The sequence below is a fragment of the Pinus tabuliformis genome, chromosome 3_1 (assembly GCF_031772625.1).
Source record: "Pinus tabuliformis cultivar Carrire ecotype Pingquan chromosome 3_1, CPIR1, whole genome shotgun sequence".
Lineage (NCBI taxonomy): Eukaryota > Viridiplantae > Streptophyta > Pinopsida > Pinales > Pinaceae > Pinus > Pinus tabuliformis.
Window position 1 is genome coordinate 880831480 of NC_142301.1, and position 19164 is coordinate 880850643.

The window sequence follows — 19164 nt, forward strand, 5'->3', positions numbered from 1 at the left end:
TCTACATAGTGCACCCTCACAAGATAACAATGATGATCAAAGTAGTCATTATCTCACTCTTAGTTGCAACTATAGCATCATCCAAGTGAGTTTTATTAACGTTCGCTTTTGTGCACCTTTTTTTTTCACAAGTGTCTCTTTCACTTTTTTCACTGTCGTTTTTTCTTTGTTTCACTTTAACAAGTGTCACTTTTTCTTTCTTTCACTTTGGGATGTGTCACTTTCACTTTTTCTAGATTTTGTAAGTGTCATATTCACGTTTTCTTATGGTCATAGGTGTCAATTTTAATTGTTTGTACTCCTACATGTGTCACACTTTGGCACATTATTAGAGGCATCTCTAGTGCACTCTTTTACATGTTGATCATGTATATCATAAGAATATTTTCTAGACACATTCCCACAACTTAGCGCACTTTCTGGTTGTAGTAGACACTCCTATCATAACTTGTATTATAAGTGTTGCAAAGCTATGTTTCAACTGTCACACTTAGAAATAAGTGTTGCTATGTTTTTGTTTAAGGTATGCATGTAAATTTTGAGTATTGTGCATTCTCTTGCCTTGTGTTCATGTTATCTGAGTGATAGATCACTACTTCAGGACTTGTTTGCATGTCTTGTTCTCTCTTGTCTAACTGATCTCACACTTAGTCATTTTTGGAGCATTCACTATATTTGCAACTTGCTAACTCTGTCCTAGAACTATGCATTAAAAAATCTTAAGTCACAGTGAAGCATCCTTGCCTCTTGGAACTACACACTGAATAGTATCTACCTCTACGAACTACGCATTGCACAATTTCAGTACTTAATCCCCGCCTCCTGCATCTGTCAATTGTATAATCACTACTCAGTTAGGCTTCCACTATGCACTGGTAGTCTCAGTCAACAGTAAAGCCTATCTCAATTCTTGACTTGCTCAAATTTTCAATCACCTACCTAAGTCCCGCTAGAACCGTGTGTTACACAATCACAATGAGCAAGCCTTCCTCAGTACATCACTAATTCCCTCAATTGTGCAGTTATTCCTTCCAATATCCTAGCCACTGCACATTGCGTAATGACAATGACTAGACCGTCATCACTGCCTACTTAAACTACACACTACATAATGCCTAAGCCTCCTTCTTAATCTTGCATTATGTCCTGACTTGATCAACATGTTGCATAAGGAACAAGACAGACTAGGATATTTCGGGACTGATGTTGTCTTGTCATGAGTGAGTACCATTTGCAGGTACTATTATCTTGACATAATAGGATGATTCCCAAGTAGGAAGATAAGGAGAGGCTACAAGATAACACTTGCAGAAAAGACACACCAAAGGGACCATCATGAAGAATGTGAAGGAATCTTGGACCCAAAAAAAGACATATCAACCCATCCTAACTTGGAAGGTTCGGACACTCATCTAAACCCTTTGGAGGGTGAAGATTAAGTACAAGAAAATATCCATCATGAAGAAGATATAAATATGGCAGCTAGGAGAAAGGTTTGGCCTGGACATATCACAATGAATTTCCATGGCATCAATGACAGGTCATGGCTTGTCTAAGTGTCATCACAAATTCATATGTGTCAATGTACCTTGGCACATCATTTGTTAATGTAATTATCGTATTTTCAAAAATGAGAAAATGTAAAATGTGTGGAAGACCAATGGCCCCACATGGAATGTGAAAAGTCACTAGAAAGTTCTAAAGTCATGTAGAAGCTCAAAGGTCATATAAGAATTTGAAAAGACATAGTAGAATATCAAGAGTCAAGAGTCACATGGGAGATGGAGATTCACCTCATTTGTTATAAATATACCCTCATAGTTCAAGAGAAGGGACTTTTGAACTTTGGTATTTTCACCTTGGCTTCTCTAGCTTGGCATAGGAGAGAATATCTTTCTTTGGAGGAGAAAGTGGCGACTTAATGTTCCATTATTAGGACTAGTGTGGCAGCATTGTAATTGTATATCTTGGGACTTTCACTTAATATATGAAGCTCTCAGAGCCATCGCACTTTCATGCATATGTCGTCAATGATTGTAATATTATTATTTCATTGTTTGTGGTGTATGTTATGTTAACGCATATTAATGAAAAGAAACTATTTTTCTGGATTTTGTATGTATCTTATTGAATGTGCATTGTTACTACTTTAATCATCATTGTTATCTTGTGAACTAATTTTCAAGTTAATCAATGGTTATTTCATGCTCTTGTGTGTCTTTATTAGGATAGTACTATTATTTTTCTTCTAGAGACTTAGTCTCTCTTTTACCTTCCATGAAATTACCATATATGCATTTCAATTGTATGCCTCACAGTGTCAGCTTACTTTCTTGTTTCAAAGATCATTTGTATAATCTTTTATGTTGATAATTGCAGCCAAGTAAAATTCCTAAGGATAATGGAAACCAGTCGTATTTCCAGTTGAGGATCCTACTCCAAATAATGTGAGGTCTAATTGGGACTTCATATTAGGGAGATCGCCTTGGTTGATGGATTTTGAACACCATCAACACATTCCTATATTTGAAGGCCATATAGATGCATATTCCCTAAATAGATGGTTAAATCTATTGGAAGGATATTTTTCAGTTCAAAATTTTTTCAGTAGGGAAAATATTATTGTTGCACTCATCAAAGTTGACCCCTATGTCGATGACTAGTGGGAAACATATTATGAGCAGAGGGATGAGGAGGAGCCCTAACTATTTTAAGTCACACCCTATTGGAATTATTTATGAGATGTTGACAAGGAAAAATATTACCCTATTGAGAGCTATTAAGATAAGTACATAAATTAGACCACACTATGGTGGGAAAGCAACCAAGATGTGTCACAGTTCGCGAACATTTTCCATACTCTGTGCATGAATTTAGGTATAAAGGATTTTGAGTAGAATTTAATACTCAAGTACCATGGTTGTCTACACAAATACATCCAGGGAGAAATCTATTTCATGGAAATATCCTCACTTCGCGCAGCGTACCGATATGTTGTGAGAATCGAGCATAAATTTAAACAGAAGAAGCGATACTTTGTATCATAATGAATCCAAAGTAGGGAAAAGGCACCTCCAAACCACATAACAAAGGACATATCTAATGTGGAGTGATGCAGGACAACTAATCAATGCTACAAGTAAATAATAACACCACAAAGACAAATAAGGACACTGGAAAGTAGTGTGAGTTCCATAAGAGCCCCATCCAAAACAAAAATGAGTGTTGTGCCAAGCAGTCATTGGTGGCTAATAAAAGCTTTAGAGTCAAATGTACGTTTAGACTCTCAGCTATTGGTGCACTAAGATGTCTTTTTACAGGCAATCTTAATTCCTACATTAATTGTCAACCCAAGGAAAGTCTTTGTATTTCAACAGTGCTAGCACTATATATGCAGTGAATTCATAGGTTAACTAATAACAAATCATTGCAATTGTTAATGACTATCTTCTTCAAACTAAATCCAAACAACTCTAAAAGAAGTAACTCTGAAAGAAATTGATAACACTATTAGAAAATTATATATTACAGAGCAATGGAACACATAAAGTATATAAACACATAAAACAAGAGAGACAAAGATATACATGGTTCACCCAATTTGGGCTACGTCCACAGAGAAACAGCTAGTCCTTCCTTTTATATTATCTAGAAAAATGAAGAGATACAACCTACAGCAGATTTGTTGTAATTCTCTCTTCTCTCTCACATAATCTCCTCTCTCTTTCTCACTCAGAATACAGATCTACATAGACGCAATACAATTCCCTCATACATAATGAGGGGTTGTCTTCTAGGGCAAAAAAAACACCTAAATTAAAGATAACTTCTATTGTCAGATCTTTGCCTAATGAACGGCCCAGATTGATTATGAAATTACAACATTTTACAAGGAAATTTTACATCTGTTTTTAGCTTCAGGGGCGTTGCCCCCAATCCCCCGCTAGGGGGGCTCCTAAAGATTGCAATTGGCCCCCCTGGACCCCCCTTGTAGTGAAAATATTACGGGCAGCGTTGCCACCACATTACGAACTGGGGTCCAATGCAATGATACCTCTGAATAAAGGAGGTAATCAGGCTCCACACCCAACAATCTCCCACTTGGAGACTGATTATAGAAACTCCACCGCTACTTCATTTGCTGGATAATGGCTCCACTTTGGACCTGATAGTTTCTCATCTTCTTCATCATAATTGAAGACCAATTGAAACTGAGAAAAATCTCAGTTTCTCCCTGGTTACAACTTTTGTTAACATATCTGCAGAATTTTTCTAGTATGTATCTTTTCCAGCTTCAACTATCCATCTTCCAACACTGACCATATGAAATGGTACTTGAGCTGTATATGTTTAGTCTTGGAATGAAATGTAGATTTATTTGCAAGATGTATGGCACTCTGGTTGTCACTGTATAACTTTCCCAACTCCTGCTTCTTACCCAATTCATCCATAAACCTTTGTAACCAAATCATTTCTTTACTAGCCTCTATAGCAACAACATACTCTACTTCCATTGTTGAGAGTGCAACATCACTTTGCAATTTTTAAACCCAACTGACAGTTGTTCCACCTACAATAAACACATACCCTGTGGTGCTCCTCTGGTTATCTCTATCATTTACCATATCAACATCAACATATCCCCGTAGAGAAATGATTTAACCACCAAATCATAATGCTTGATTTGTGGTACCTCTCAAATACCTGAGAATCCACTTCACCACCATCCAATGTTCTTTTCCTAGATTGTTCATGTACTTGCTTACAACTTCCACTACATGTGCAATATCAGGCCTTGTGCATACCATTACATACATTAAGCTTCCAACTATTGATTCACATGGAACTTTAGATATATAAGCCATTTCTTCCTGAGTCTTGGGACACACCTCCTTACTTAGTTTGAAATGGATATCCAAAGGTATACTAACTGGTTTTTCATTTTTCATATTAAATCTTTTCAACACCTTTTCTATGTACTCACTCTAATACAATGTTAATTTTCAATTCTTCCTGTCTCTAGTTATTCTCATACCAAGGATTTGTTTTGAAACACCCAAATCCTTCATTGCAAATGAGTTTTCCAATTTTCTTTTGAGCACATTTATTTCTTACATGTTAGAACCTGCAACAAGCATTTCATCTACATACAATAACAAGATAATATAGTTTCCATCATTTTTCCTTTTGAGATAAACACAATGATCAGAGTGACATCTAATATAAAAATTTTCAGACATAAACCTGTCAAATTTTAGATACCACTACCTTGGAGCCTGTTGTAAGCCATACAGGCTCTTCTTCAACCTGCACACTAGTTTCTCTTTCCCTTTTACCTCATATCCTTATGGTTGCTACATATATATCTCTTCCTCCAAATCCCCGTGGAGAAACGTTGTCTTTACATCTAACTGCTCAAGATGTAAATCTCCAGCTGCTACTAGACTTAAAATAGTTCTGATTAAAGTCATTTTAACAACAGGAGAAAATATCTCATCAAATTCTATACCCTTTTTATGTGCAAACCCCTTCACCACAAGTCTAGATTTATACCATTTTCTACCTTCATCTTCTTCCTTCAAACTGTAAACCCATTTATTCCGCAATGTTGTTTTACCTGCAAGCAACTTGACTAAGTCCCAAGTCTGGTTATGTGCTAAGGATTCCATCTCTTCTTTCATGGCTTGCTCCCACTTCTTCCTGGTTTCTACCTGCACTGCTTCTTCATAACATTTTGGTTCACCAGAATCAATCAACAATACATAATATAATGAAGGAGAGTATCGTTTAGGGGGTCTACTTATCCTGGTAAATCTTCTAACACCACTTTCAAGTGTTTGAGGTGCTTTTTGTTGTTGTGGTGGTTGTTGTTGTTGTTCTGGTTGTTGTTGTGGTGGTTGTTGTTGTTGTTCTGGTTGATGTTGTTGTTGTTTTGGTTGTTTATCATTAAGATTTTCAGGCACCATCACTTTTTCTCTGATCTCATCAAGCACTGTGTATTCTCTATTTTCTTTTTCCTGTTTCTTTTCCTACAGCTGATCCTTATACAAAACCTTTTCATTCAATATGACATCTCTTTTTCTAATGATTTTTTTTTTTCATAATCATAAAAGCTATAACCAAATCATTAACACCATGTCCAATAAAGCTACATTTCTTTGATTTTTCCTCAAGATTTTTTCTATTTTCTTTATTAATGTGGACAAAGTCTTCACAACCAATTTTTTTTTTTAAATGAGTAGTTTACCTTTTTACCTGTCCATGCCTTCTCTAGAATACCACCATCCAAGGAACTTGAAGGCCCTTTGTTTATTAGATAAAAAATAGTATATATAGCATCTGCCCAAAATTGTAAAGGCAATCCTGCATGCAATCTCACGCACCTTGCACGCTCCATGATTGTCCTATTCATCCTTTCTGACACACCATTTTCTTGTGGTGTTCATGGAATTGTGTTCTCTCTGCGAATTCCATTCTATGAACAATACCTATTAAACTCTTTGCTGCAATATTCACTTCCATTGTCTGAACTAAGTCACTTCAACATTTTTCTTATCTCATTTTCAACCAAAGCTTTCCATTTCTTGAAAGTATCAAATACATCAGATTTATTTCCAATACAATAAATTCAAGTTTTTATGGTTGCATCATCAATAAAAGTAACATAATAATGAGAGCCACTGAGAGATGATACCTGATCAAGTCCCCATACATCTATATGCACAAGATCTAATTTTTCGCTCTTCTTTTCTTTCCCAACTCTAAGGAATCTGACTCTCTTCCGTTTTCCATAAACACAATTCTCACAGAATTTTATATCAACATGCTTCAAACCTGGCAACAAATTTCTTGAGTGAAGAATCTACATCCCCTTCTCACTCATGTGCCCAAGATTATGATGCCATAATGCTATTTCTTCTCTTGTAGAGGTTAAAACATTAACAAAATTAGAAATACCATTGCATAAATACAATGTACCAACCTTTTCTTCTTTTGTTATTACCAAGGATCCTTTAGTGACCTTCAAATTTTTATCTGTAAAAGTAGTCATACAGCCTTCACCTCCCAACTGCCTTGTTGAAATTAGATTTGTCTTCAGATCTGGAACATGTCTTACCTCCTTCAATAGCCATTGATTTCCATTCCGTTGTTTTATGAAAACTGTACCCATTCCAATGATTTTATAGGGTTTATCATCACCCAATCAAACCTGTCCAAATCTCCTTGAACATAATCATTAAAATATTTCCTATCATGTGTGGCATGGAATGAGGCCCCTGAATCTACCAACCAGGCATCAATAATATCTTCTAATGAAAGAATCAAAGCATCTTGCAATACATCACCTATCACATTTGCTTCATGATTGTTTTCTTGTTGCGCGTCTCCTTCTTTTCCCTTCTGAGACTTGTAGTCTTTCTTTAGGTGTCTTTTCTTCCCGCATTTTTAGCACACTATCCCCGATTTGGACTTGGATCTTCTTTTCCTTGACTTACTACAATATCCTGGGCTCTTGCCTCTTTCCATTTTTCTTCCCTTAGTCTCTGCGGTCAAAGCATTACCTGATGTCTTACGGGAGCATTTCCGTCGCATTTCCTCGCTAAGGATTGCACCGACAACATCATCAAACTTTAAAGTACTAGATCCAAAGATAGAGTTACTAATGGCCATAACTAAACCATTTCAACTTTCTGGAAATGAGAACAGAAATAAAAAAGCCCTAACTTCATCATCAAAAGTTACCCCTACTGAACTTAACTGACTGGTAACTGTATTAAATTCATTTAAATTATCAACAATAGATCAACCTTCTGACATCTTCATATTAAATAAACGCTTCATAAGAAATACCTTATTTGAGGTCGAGGGTTTTTCATATAGTTTTGTCAATGCCGACATTAAACCCTATGTTGTCGTTTCCTTTGGAATATTAAAGGCTACCGACGCCGCTAGGCACAACCGTATTGTTCCAAGTGTCTTTCTATCGAGAATATCCCATTCTGTGTCTGTCATACTCGTCGGCCTCTTTGTCTTTCCACTCAATGGTTGGTACAGATAATCTTCCATCTGCATCTTCCATAGCTGGTAGTTTTGGCCATTAAATTTTTCGACCCTAAACCTACCATCTTCCGCCATTGCTTCCACTCGAACAAGGAATCCTTCTCTCTTGTGAGTTTATTAGCCAAATAGACCTTCGGCTCTGATACCAGTTGTTAGAAAATTATATATTACAGAGCAATGGAACACATAAAATATATTGCAGAAATATAAACAAAGAAAACACATAAAACAAGAGAGACACATATATACATGGTTCACCCAATTTGGGCTATGTCCACGGAGAAACATCCAGTCCTTCCTTTTATATTATCCAGCAAAATGAAGAGATACAACCTACAACAGATCTGTTGTAATTCCCTCTTCGCTCTCACACATTCTCCTCTCTCTTTCTCACTCATAATACAAATTTACATAGACGCAATACAATTTCCTCATATATAGCGAGGTTTGCCTTCTAGGGCAAAAAAACCCTAAATTAAACAGAACTTCTACCGTTAGATCACCACCCAATGAACAACCTAGATTGATTACGAAATTACAACATTTTACAAGGCAATTTTACATCTATTTTTAGCTTCGGGGGTGCTGCCCTCGATCCTCCGCTAGGGGGGGGGGGCTCCCAAAGATCGCAGTCAACCCCCCTGGACCCCCCTTGCAATGCAAACATTATGGGCGGCGTTGCTGTCATATTACGAAATGGGGTCCAATGCGGTGATACCTCTGAATAAAGAAGATAATCAAGCTCCACACCCAACAAACACGCTTTGCAATTCTACTTAACATATCATGAAAGCAAATGGATCTGAATACAACTCATTAAGGATCACGCTTGGCAGTCTTAAATAGAAGAAGCTAACTCGCTTACTCATGAAAGAGAACTGTAAAATTTGACAGAAATGATAATTGAACAGTAAATCTAAATTGAACCGCAAACGATATTAGAATAAGAAACTGTATCTGAATGGAAAATGATTGTATAAGCATAAAATGATCAATTCTATCTCTAAAATATATGATAACATTACTTGAAATGAACAACGATCTGAGCTAGAAATAGCATAACCAATTCAATAAAAAGCATTAATCATATATAACACATGGATTAATCTAAATCTCAAATGAAGAGCAAAAGCAAATTGAATCGACAATCCTTACGATAATCAAAAGTAATATTAACTTAACATTAACAAGCAGTAAAGAATAAAATAGAAAAGATTATGACACAGGTGAAGCAGTAGATCTTCTCTTGACTAGGCCCAGAGTCGCCAGAAGTCTCCGCTAAGAGATACTCAGAATATAAGTATGAGTTAAACGCAATCTTTCTTCATTAAAATAAGTAACCAAGTTACAACATCCAAGATAACAATATTATATGTCCAAAAGAATAATTACAAACTGTGAAATTATGAACTTAGTGCAATTTTGCCTTTCGACCTTATATATGACATTTATAAAGTAAATAGATAAAAGTGAATGATCAGGATCACGGGATCCTGAGGGTTTCACTATACTTGATCTAATTCTGTCATAAAATAGTCATTGGTTTGCCCCATCTTCCGATGTCCTGCCTTGCCTCTGACGTTGTCTCTTTCCCTTATGAGATGTTGTCATTCTTTCGATTGAGAAACTATCAATCAATTTGCATCTTGTGTACATAAAGATAGTAAAAATTAGTTTTTCCTACTTAGATTTGTCTAATTTGTTACTGATTACTTTTACTCGAATTTAGCTATTATTTCCTCTACTTTTATTCAAAAACAGAGATAATCATGTGAGGATGAGTGCTAAATAAAGTTATTACTAAGGAGAAAACATACCTTTTTCTTGACCCAACATACTCCCCAGCTTACCTTGTTGCATGACCTCATGCAATTCAATAATTTCGGTGTAGATGAGTTAGGGAATAGGCAGGATATACCACCTCCCTATAAATTATGAAGCCATTTTTCTTGTTAAGTACAACAAAATCCTAGTTAACTTCTTGATCCTTCAAGTTGTAGTCACTACGATACTCATATGGAGGATACCATATGATTGGAGTTCTATACCTACATCCTATCCATTCAGGCCCCATGGTTAAGACCATGTTACTGTACTTATGGAAACGAGAGGAGGCAACTTTAAAGTTCTGATATCCAAATGGTTCTCGATTTCTAACAGTAGTGTTGGAGACTTCCCACCTTTGTCTGGTTGTAGACAAGGCTTCCTCCTTAATCTCTTGGAAGTAATTCTTTCCATCTTGTATAATATCTATGTGAAATAGCCCCAATTGGCCCACAACACCATCTTGCTTCATAAATTGCTTGTGCCTGACAGAGAGATGCAGGAGTTTCGTAGGTTCCCTTCTAACCCATAGGTCAATTCCATATTCACACTTTCTAAAAGTATTGTGAGCTTTGGCCCACTTGAGTTGGTTAGTACCAAAAGAGAGAAATGCCTGGATTTGGACATCCCCTATAAATGGGGCCAGGGTTGTTGTCTATGTCATCTTTCAAAAAGAAATTGTGCATATAAAGTTCACAGAGGAGGCAATGTACCTATTCATTCTGCTCTCTGAACCACTTGACAAAGTCTGGGGTAGTTTTGATTTCCACAGACTTCCCAACCTTAACAAATTTGATTTTAAGTAGGAGGTACCTTTCCAGGAGGAATAATGCATAATTTGTAGCAGGGGCTCTGCATGACAGGGTGTCTAAATAAAGAGAGAAGACAATGTCCAACTGCGCTTTATCCTTTTGTAATTTTTCTTGTGATTTCTCAACCTTTTTCTATTCAACCTTGTACTAAGCGAAGGTCTCATCCTCAGTCACTGTGAGTGCCTAAAACTTTCCCCTTAATTCTTGATGTATACATAGGGGCACTACCTCCTCCTTGTGCTAAGTTAATTCTCGCTGAAACTTCAGTAGTTCATTCTGCAGTCTCCTAATAAATGCCTCCCTTAATAAGGGAATGTAAGCAGGTGTCTCCTCTATTTGGGCTTCATTATCTTATGTCTCCATAGGCTTAGTTTAGATAGCAGCCTCGACTGCTTCTTGAGTTATGCAACAATCAATTGGGATGCTTTCTTCAGCATCAGTCTGAATGGAAACATTCACAGTAGGGTAGTACGTTTAGGTCTCCTGTGAACAAACACAGGGGTCTTCAGTCTGCATTTCAATGTACTCTACATGACATGGCTCTATCTGAGTTTCCTTTGAACAAACCAAAAGAATCTCAGTTTGGGTTTCAGCCTCCTTTCCAAAACAATGTCCTGTTTATGTTCCTATGGTATCCCTTTCCACTTTCAATTTCCTGGCTTTGATTGCTTGTTTTAACCATTATCTTAGCTTCCCAATTATTCTCTTCTGTTTTATATATTTTTAAGCATTTTTCTGATCCTGTCCTTGTAGGACTTCTTTATTCTAGGACTTCCAACCGGCGGTGGTGGAGCTGCATTTTCCTCAGGTTCATGCTTGGGTGTTATTGTGTTAGCATCAGGGAGGGTTTCAACTAGAACTGTATCTCCTGATGGATCTTCACCTTCTAGTTCTTTGTCATGAATTTTTCTATTAGGAGACCCCAATAAAATGGTGTCTCCTGAGTAGTAATCGTTCTCCGGGTTTTCTTCTGGGTAGACCTCGTCCTCAGGGGACTTTAAAAAGTAGTATTTCTGGGTTGATTTTCATCTCCTAGGGTTTCATCTGTAGGATTTTCTTCAACTGAGGGGTACACTGGACCAGTATCTATTGTCTGATTTTCTTCTCTAATAACTTCTTCTTCATGCACCTCGGCTTCAAGGGGTTTTTCCACAAAAGGGATTAGTTCCCTTTGCTCTTCCAAGAAATCAGTAAATGGCATGGTTTGATCACAACCAGGGCTATCAACAGAGGCAGACTGGTTGGGGGTACAATTCTGTCCTTCAACATTCTCAGATTATTCTCTTCCCTTGCCAAACATCCCCATGTTTTCCAATACCCTCGCCACCTCTTCCTCATAGTCTTGCAAAGGGGTATTTTGTGGACTTGGAGGTGGTGTGAGTGATGGCCCATCCTCATTTGTTCGAATTGGGGTATGTCATGGGGACTTCACCTGCACAGAGTGTCTGCTTTTTATTGGGTTCAAGTGTATAGAGAAATTTTTCCTCTTCAATGTCCTTCTTAGACCTGGTGTTCTAGGCCCTTGTTGTTCTGTTATTGGGTTTTCTAGAGGTGGGGCTAGAGTAGGATTTATAATATTGTCCCAGGTTAGATGCTACTGGGCTAGTCCATGCATGATAATCAATTTGATCAATCCGTGATGACTGATGAGAGTGCGTGGGTCCTTACCTTTCCTAACTCATTGAGTGACATCATGCAATAGAGAATTCAAATAAAACAACAAATTAACTTAAATTTTCTGTTTTAGGATGGCTAATAATTTTAGTTGGTGGGGCTTTACCACATCCTGGCAACCATCACATGTGATGTACCATTGCATTATGGCTGTCAATTCCTTCCATGGTTGTCTTAACGCTAAAGGGTGAATCCCTTTCCATGTTCGCGCTAATTTCTCGCCTGGGTCCTGGAACACTGCAACCACATTGTGTAGAAGGACGTGCTTGTCTATCCACTTTATTCCCTTATGTGGAAGTCCAATGACTTTGACTATGATCGTTTCAGAGACCATTATGTACCTGCCTCTTACTGTGGTCCTACCATTTTGCAAATTCTACAAGAATTTGAGTGTCATTTCTTCATGAAATCCCTGCAATTTATTCAGATATTGCAGCCAGCTAGCACGCTCGAGAATTGCACGATGTTGGTCCAATACCATGAGTATCGTGGGTTCATTTCGGATAGCTCTACCTCCCATGGCTGCTATGTTCTTGTCACTAGTTCACCCGCATGGACTTCCCTTGCACTTTTGCAATTTAGAACAGTAGCAAAGATCGTTAAAGAAATTAACAGGAAAATGGCATTGATTTGGGAATTAACAACATATATAGTCAAGTCATTTGTCTTGTCAGCCATATTTCATGTAGGTTCATAATCAATTCGCATGCCATCCATAATGGTCATCGTCGTTTCTCCAATTGGATTATCATTCAATTATCCATAACTGTCACACACGTTTTTCATATGCAGACCATCCCCCCTCCAATGGGAAAAGGGCATCCATGTCCGCCAAGCATGTGAAAAGTAAGCGCATGAATTGATAATTCATAAATGTAGGCAACCAATCTAGAAAAGTAGCGTAATTAATGACAAAGCAATTAAATCAATACATGTATCAAAGGTAAAAATGGCCGGAAAAATAAAAATAGATATTTAAATCATTAAGTGAAAATATTTTCACCTTAAATGGTATTAGTAAATTCATAATCGACGGTAAGTAGTGATGACTATCATGAATTGATTGGAAAAATATAGTATAATGAATATATAACATAAGTTACCATGCATGTTGGTTTGTAAGAGTGTCGTTCAAATGGGAAATATCCTTAGAAATGAATCCATAGGTGGCAATAGAATAGAGAGCATTTGGCAGTGTAAGATAATGCTCCAATACCACAAGCAGAGCCACTGCTGCCAGCAGGCGTTCATAGCCTCGACAGGGTTGCTTTTTAACCCCACAAATGAGCCAGAGTTCTCTTTTTAGTATGTAGATGATTCTTCTTTTCTTGCCATAAAGAGACCACTATGTTGGGATGGTGACTAGATGATTATAGTTCCATTCACCAAGATATAAAAAAGTGATTAGGCTATCTCGTAATGAGGCCCCCTATCCTTCTGACAATTTTAATCATCAAGAAGGTCACTACCTTGGTTTGGTGGCCAAAAATGGAATGTCACAAGTTACATATTATGATCATGGTAGGCTGGCTCATGATGAGACCCCCTATCCTCTTTAAGACAGTGATCATTGCATTTTCCTATTTCTTTATTTTCACTTGTTATCTTTTGATGTCTTTATAAAAAGAGGGAGGCTCATTTTCTCCTTAAGGATCGGGGATGGTGTAAGAAGTAAAAAGATGCCAAGGAAAGATATCTTTTACGCCCATCTCATCATATCAAAGGGATTTGTCCATTTGAAAGTGTGGTAAATAAGCCAGCATGATTTGAAAATAATGAATCATTTTATGATGTGTCCAAAGAAAATATGTTTAGCCAGTCATTATAAAGATGCACCATATCAGCGTTTGAATGAAGATAACCATCAAGAGGCTTCATAGATCATAATATTAGTAACATTACTATTTTTCTTTATGTTAGGCACAAATCCACTCAGATGGTATTTATTCAAAACATGAAAGAAAAAAGAAATATGGCACAATGATCGACAATGAATCAATAAAAGAAATCACAGTTCATCCTATAATAAGCACAAAAGTGTTGTTCAATTGATTGAACAACGATTGTTCAATCATTTGAATAGCAAAATCGAAAAGAAAACAAAATTGTTGTTCAATTGATTGAACAAAAATCGTTCAATCGATTGAACAACAAAATTGAAAGGAAGTCATGCAAGCGTGTTGTGTAATCGATTGAACAACAATTGTTCAATAGTTTGAATGAGTAATATCAATAAGAAAAAAATGAAAAAGTGTTGTTCAATCGATTTAACAACAATCATTCAATCGTATGAATAGCGAAAATTGAAAATAAAAACTCAAAAGTGTTGTTCAATCGATTGAACAACAATTGTTCAATCGTTTGAACAACGAAAATTGAAAATAAAAACTCAAAAGTTCTATTCAATCAATTAAACAACAATCGTTCAATCATTTGAACAACGAAAATTGAAAAAAACGCAAAATTGTTGTTCAATCTATTGAAAACCAAGTGTTCAATCGTTTGAAGAACGAGAATTAAAAAATAACAAGTGCAAAAGTGTTGTTCAATCAATTGAACAACAGTCGTTCAATCATTTGAACAACAAATATAAACAAACAAAAAAAACACAGAAGTGTTGTTTAATCGATTAAACGATTGAATGATTGAGACACACTCGGTGCCCATTCACCTTAAAAGAATGGCCAGACCCATCAACAGTAGTCAAAGTAAGAGTGCCATTGTTATGTACTTCTTGAACCTCATAAGGGTCGAGCCATCTTGTTTGCAACTTGCCAAGAAAATCCTAGAATCTGGAGTCGTAAATGAGTGCCCATCCCCTTTTTGAAATGTCTTCTTTTTTATAAGGATGTTGTGCCACTTTGCCCTTTGCTGCTGAATAATTGTAATCTGTTGCAAAGCTAGCAGTCAAGCTTCATCTATTTCATTTATTTGTTGAAGTCACTTGGTTTGGGCTTCTGTTAAATCCAACCCCACTTCCTGAGTCGTTCTTAGAGTCTTTATTTCGAATTCGATTGGAAAAATAGGTTCCTTTCCGAACACGATTTGGTATGGAGAGTATCTAGTAGTATTCCTCCAAGTTGTGCAATAGGCCCACAAGGCCTCTGACAGTCTAGCAGCCCAGTCTTGTCGATGTGTTGAGACTATTTTGGTTAGAATTGCTTCAATGACCTTATTTGTTCTTTCGACCTGCCCATTCGCCTGCGAGTGATACAGGGAAGTGATCTTGTGTGTAATGTGATGGTTTCTGAGAGTGACAGTAATCTTGTGTCCTACGAATTGCCCTCCCTCATCTATTATCGCTTCCCACGGTAAACCATACCACACAAATATCCCAAAGAGGAAGTTAGTCACGGCTTCCTTTGTAGCTCTTTGTAAATCTATTGTTTCTACCCATTTCATCACATAATCTATGGCAGCCAGTATGTAGGCTTTCTGATTCGATGGCAGATGGAATGGGCTAACAAAGTCTAACACCCATTGTTCGAAGGGTTGTATGACTAGTTGGGGTTGCAGCGGCATTTCATCAGATTGGTCGGGTCAGCCCATCCTTTGGCAGCTATCACAAGCCTAGGCATATTTCTTATCATCTTTAAAAATAGTGGGCCAATAATAGCCCATTTGTAGTACCTTATGCCCTGTCCTTTATACTGCGAAGTGTCTTCTGCAGGGCTCGTCATGGAAAGCTTTCAGGATGTCATGAATCTCATCCTCGTGAATACATCTGCGTATACACATATCATACCCTGTGTGAAAAAGATATCTACCAATCCAAGAGAATTGGGTGTTACACTGAACGCTCTGTTTCCTCTCCCATGTTGTCAAATGCCTGGGTAGCTTCCCTATTACCAGATAATTTGCCACATCTACGTACTTGTTGATGCCCCGAAAATCGTTGTATCAACATTAGGGGATAACCACCCGGTCCGGACCTTAATACAACTCCTTTTCCGTTTGGAATGGTGGCTCCGACTGGATATAATGGGACCAGTTTCCCAATAATGAATAAAAGGGGATGGATGAGTGATTGATTTCTAATAAATGATAAAGAATGGATGACTTAATCTATCAGTGAAAATATAAATAACTATTCTATCCCGGGAGGCTTCTATTCTTTGAAGTGCAACGTTTGATGATCTCTGTTCATCGATAGGCATATAGATGACTCTAAGCAATAAACATAGACATTCCTTTACTTAATGATAACTTTGTTCAAATAGTTGAACAAAGTGATTAACACATTGTTACACCTATCCTTTTATATTACCGATACATGTATGATTAAAAGGAAAGCATGCTGTAAACATCCAGTAGTGGAAAGTATAAAGAATGTTGTTAAAACACATGCATATATCTGATAATAGCAAGAGCGATCAAACAACAATTCACATAAAAGGAATGAACTCAGACATAGATAATAGTACCATATGAGCTGCAAATCACTCCCAATATCAATCGCTATTTGGATTCCTTCTTCTGACGTAGAAACACTTTTAAACAAAGGCAGTAGTGCACATTCACATAAAATCTTCGTTATCAAAATTGGAATAATTGGCCCAGTCTTTATAAAAGAATATGCCTGAAGTACAGTAGTGCAACTTCAGGTTTAAGTCATATACAAAAACTTACGACCCTTTCTAAATACATGAAAGGGTCTATAAATACTTGATTAAAACTAACTAACTATGAAACTAAAATCCTACTTAATTGGTACAACTTGATTTGGAATATTTCGTCACGGCAATCTGGCAGTCAGCAGCATGATTCATCACTTAGGTTGTTTGACTTTAGACCTGAGCTGGCATATTGCAAGCATTGGTTCCACTTCTGGTGGTCGATTGAGACGAGAATTGAGTTGGGCAGCATAGGTGGCATCTTGTATATCGGGAATGATACACCCGATTGCATCTGTGAGGCACTTGAGGGTGACTCTCTGGCTGTATGGTTTGACTAAGAACAACCAATAGGTGTCCCATGTCAAACTGTTAATTCCTGCGATTAATCTCCCATTTTTCTCCATCTCTTGATAACATGACTGCTCCAATGTTTTAGCCGATAGCAATTTACCTGGGGTACATTGAGAGATCATGTTAGATAAGTAGAGAGTATCATTAATCAATTCAACCAAATTACTTGTGGTTAATTTGCATCTGGAAACTGCTCTCTCTGCTTTCATTAACTGGGACTGCCATTCCATAAATAATATCTCTTTATGTGATTCTAGGATTTTTGGCAAATTAGCTGCCTGTCCCTCATCAGTGTCTTGCCACTCAAGAAAATTAGTCAAGGTCTCATCGGCCTGCTCTAAGTCTGTTCTAGCATCAGCCGATTTATCACTTATTGATGCTGTTAAGTCACATAAAGGTTCTGCTTGGGCGATTTGTTGACATAACAGCCTTATCTGTGTCACCAATGCCTTGTTTATCTGTAATGCCTCTGCTCTGAATTCAGTTGGCTGTGGAAGATTCTTGGTTTTCTCTATTTGGGCTGATAGTTGAGCAATTTGCTCATCTTTCGACTTCAGCATTTGTTCATTCATTGCTTTTAGTTTTGCCAATGCTTCTGACAGCTCTTTCTGCTTTTGAACTGCACTCGAATCAATTCTCTGTTTCTCTTCCTGCAATTGTTTATTCAATTGATTATTTATTTGTTGCTGTGTAAACAATTGTTGTTCTGCTTGTTCTGCCTTCTGCTGTGCCTCCGATAGTTGTGCTTGTAGCAAAGTGATTTCCTGGTCCTTTCCTTTTAATAGATTACTAACTTCTGATGCCTTGTCTATGGTGACTGCCGAATAGGCTCCAGCATATTGGGACAGTTTTGTTAGGTCATCAGAGCGATCAAACTCCTCCATCCAAACCACGTTTCCTGTCACTGTTTGTTCAGGGAATAGGGAAGGTTGATCAGTCCTTCTCCTTTTCCACTGTCGTTTTACTACAGCCTTGTGCTTTGGGCTGTAAAAGACATCTAATGGAGGAATTTCTTCTACTTGCAAAACAATCTGATCAAAGGGATCCTTAGGAATTATCTCTATTCCTGCAGAACTGGGTAGGCCGCTGGTTCCACTTCGAACCTGTTTAGATGTTGTCTCCTGTGCGTCAGCCGCTTTTGATGTTTCAGCTTCCTTCGAACTGTCAAGATTGCTTATGATTTAGTCGAATTGCTACCATTCCTGGAGCAATTTCGGGTCAATCTGGGCATCTACATTCACCTCTGTGCTGCTCTGTTCCTGCTCTTTTCCCTGGGTTTCCTCTTGCTCTTTTCTCTGGGTTTCCTCTTGCTCTTTTGCATGCACTTCCTCCTACTCTTTTGATGTAGCAGGAGGTTCCTTAGTGAGTCGCTGCTCAAGCTCGCTTGATTCTGTCGTTGGGGTCGTTGCTAACAGATCTAGAGGCAGAGTTTGCAACCTCTGTTCTCTAAGTCTGTTAAATTCAACTAACCCGTCATCCTGATATTTCATTCTGGCCAGCGATTTAACTTGGAATATTGACTCGGCTGAGGAGAACAGGTCATCAAACATATCTTCTTTATGATCAAATTTAGTTAATTTTGCCTGTTCAAGTGCATTGTAGGCGACTTTGTTTGGATCAAATCGCCTATTAGGAAGAGTGGCTAGACTTAGTGCCTTGATTTTATCAGCTTCTTTCTCTGCATGTTTAAAGTCATGCAGAGCGTAGACACCGCATCTTAGAGGAAAAGGAGGCCAAACCTGCTTCTTTTTTCTCTTTAGAGTTTGTGTAACTCCTTCGGATGTAATCTGATAGGCTACCTCCCTGGCTAACAGTTTATCAGGTAT